This window comes from Microtus ochrogaster, chromosome 1 (genome assembly GCF_000317375.1).
Source record: "Microtus ochrogaster isolate Prairie Vole_2 chromosome 1, MicOch1.0, whole genome shotgun sequence".
Classification (NCBI taxonomy): domain Eukaryota; kingdom Metazoa; phylum Chordata; class Mammalia; order Rodentia; family Cricetidae; genus Microtus; species Microtus ochrogaster.
This window is the reverse complement of record NC_022009.1, coordinates 93,408,980-93,412,450: the sequence shown is the minus strand read 5'-3', so window position 1 is coordinate 93,412,450 and position 3,471 is coordinate 93,408,980.

Genomic DNA, 3,471 nt, shown 5'->3' with positions numbered 1-3,471 from the left:
TGGTGGGAGTGCAAACTTGTACAGCCACTTTGGAAATCAGTGTGGTTGTTTCTCAGAAAATTGGGAATTAAGCTACCTTTGAAGACCCAGCAATACCACTCTTGGGCTTATACCCAAAGGATGAACACTCATACCACAAGGACATTTGCTCAACTGTGTTTATAGTAGCATTATTCATAATAGCCAGAACCTGGAAACAACCTAGATGCCCCTCAACTGAAGAGTGGATAAAGAAATTGTAGTACATTTATACAATGGAGTACTACTCAGCAGTTAAAAACAATGACATCTTGAAATTTGCGTGCAAATGGATGAAACTGGAAAAAAAAATCCCGAGTGAGGTAACCCAGACCCAGATAGACAATCACAGTATGTACTCACTCATTAGTGGATATCAGACCTAAAGCAAAGGATAACCTGCCTATAATCCATGATCCCAGAGAAGTCAGGTAATAAGGAGAACCCTGGGAAGGGGAAACAGACAAGATCTCCTGAGAAAATTGGGAATGGGGGGAAGGCAGGGTAGAAGGTGAGGGGGAGGAGAGAAGGGGTGGGAGGAGGAGAAGATGAGGGAACTGGATGTTCAAGAAAGGGAAAGGTCAGAAATCAAGAGCAAACAAAGAGATATCTTGATTGAAGAAGCCATTATGGAGCTAGCAAGAAACTTGGCACTAGGGAAATTCCCAGGAACCCACAAGGATGACCCCATCTAAGACTCTAAGCAACAGTGGAGAGAATGACGAAAGTGTCCTTCCCCTGTCATCAGATTGATGACTACCTTAATAGTTATCATAGAACCTTCATCCAGCAACTGATGGAACAAGGATGACCTGAGCTAAGACCCTAAGCAACCGTGTAGAGGATGCCTAAACTGGCCTTTCCCTGTGATCAGATTGATGACTACCTTAATTGTCATCACAGACCCTTCAACTAGCAACTGATGGAAGCAGATACAGAGATCTACATCAGAGCACTGGCCTGAGCTTCTGGGGTCAGCCCAGGAGAGGCTGAAGAGATGATATGAACAGGGCGGGTCAAGACTGTGATGGGGATACCCACAGAAACAGTTGACTTGAGCTAGTGGGAGCTCACTAACACTGGACTGATAGCGGCGCAACCTGCATGGTCCCAAGCTAGGCCCACTGAATGTGGGTGACAGTTATGAGCCTTGGGTGGTCCGTGGGGCCACTGGCATTGGGACCAGGATTTATCTCTAATGCTTGATTTGGCATCTTGGAGCACATCCCTTTGGAGGGATAACTTGCTCAGCCTAGATGGGTGGGGGCCTTGGTCCTGCCTCAAAGTGATGTGTCAGACTTTGTTGACGCCTCATGGGGGAGCCTTGCTCTTTCTGGGGGGGTAAGGAGAGGCAGAAAGGGGTTAGGGAGTGGGTGTAGGGGGAAGGGGAGGCATAAGGGAGGTAGAGAGTGGCAGCAGGGATGGCTGTGTGGAATGAGAAAAGATTGTATTTAAAAAAAGATTAAAAATAAGAGTCGCTGTGTTCAGGGTATCTTTTCATAGCAATGAAAACCCTAGGACAAGTAGTGGCATAGAGATGTGTCACACTGGCCTTTAGCAATGTCAGTGATTGGAGGTGTGGTGGGGATGGGGAGCACACTGGTCTGGAATGTTCTAACTTGTGCTGTATTCTAGCAAAGAACCTGGCACCCTTCCTTATCCTAGAAAGCGCGGGTGAAGCTGAATTAGAAAGCACTGCGCTAATTTGCTTGATGGAAGGCATTTTTTTTTTTTTTTTTTTGCTCAGCCAACAACCAGACCACACCCCACTCTTCATTCTCTGCACTTACCCAGATCTAAAGGAGGAAGCAGGGCCACGAGACATGAAAACGCAGGTTGACAAGGAATGTAGTGGCTACCCAGCTACAGCGGCAGACAGAAGGAGCCCTTTGCTGTGGCGAGGAACCTGAACCCGGTTAAAACCACGGAGAGGGCAGGCGCAGGCAAAGTGGTTGACATTGCTAATGGGATTAGTATCGTTAAGGAGAAATCATGGACTAAGCATTGAGGTGGTTGGAAACTAATTCTTAGAGGAAACTAAGAATTTAGGTCAAAAAACACCAAGAATGAGAAAAGGTGTGGTAGCAGCATGGAAGCAGGGAGGGACACTAGAGTCAGAAAACATTGGTTTGGATCCAGTTTAAAGGCTAGATTTTCTTTTAAAAAAAAATCTTTCTGTAGGGGCTCTATGTGTGGGCAGTGCCCACGGAGGCCAGAAGGGAACTTGGGCTCCCCTGGAGCTAGAGTTACAGGCAGTTGTGAGCTGCCCTAAGTGGGTCCCGGGAACTGATCTGGGGTCCTCGGTAGGATCAGAGAGTTCTCTTAATGGCCAAGCATCTCTTCAGCCCCCCTAAAAGCCAGACTTCCTAGCGAAAGGGGATGAAATTTTAAATGGCTCCCGTTATGTATAGCATCATTAATTCTTCGGAGCGTGTTTATACAGAAACGTCTCAAGCTACTGAAATGAATGATTCATATTAGGTTGAAAATGAAAACCCTTGGGGTTTTTCATGTCTGCTCAGGTTTTTTAACTTGCCAGGCATTATTTAAAGGCTTATTCAAGACTCGGCAATAGCAGACAGGCTGGCAACAATGTCAGGCTCTAACCCCAGTCAAACATAATAAGGGCAAATTGTGTTTTCCCCGGAAAAGAAAACCACAGCATATTTTCCTCCTGGAATAATTTGATTTCCTTTCGCTGTAGAAAAGTCCAGGGAAAATGGCTGCTGCTTTACCCTAAGCTTCCGTAAGCTCAGCCGAGCGAAGGTCTGTGATTTCACTTCCCATCGTGGTTTTTCTATGTCTACTCTCTGCGTTCTGTTTCGGAGCCCCTGATTACTCTGAGATCCTAATGGATCGAGGCACGCTTGGCTTGGCTCTGCTCTGGGGCCGGGGCATCTAGCCTGCTTCTGTGATGAATGTGTCTAGTGCCTTGGCCCTGAATGCTCCAACCTCCAAGGGACAGTCAATTTGGTCGCTGACATTTATGAAGGACACCTGTGTAATGTCTGACCAGAGCTCGAATCTCCACATCCCCGCGTTTGTTCAGTTGCAAACCCGGCAACAGAGGGGAGCTGCTTGCTAATTAGAAACGCTGGCACACGTCACCTTTCTCCTGGTGATATCTGTCAAGTGGGGTTTGAAATACTTTACTTCGTGGACCACCAGAAGCAGATCAAATTTCAGATGCCTGTGGCTGGTGTGAGAGTCAAGATAAATCTTCTTTAGAAGAGTGTAGAGAAATTCTTAAGAGAGAGAGAGAGAGAGAAAAAAGAGAGACAAAACAAAACAAAAAGTGAAGCCTGTGGCTTCATCCATTTTCCTTGTTCTGTGTTGCATTTTCTAGAAATGGAAAAAGAGTGCATTCTTAGAGTTACAGTTTTATATAGAAAAGCAAAAAATGAAGTCTTGACACTTTTCCTGTTTCTAGACTTTTTGAGAGCCAGTTCTGAT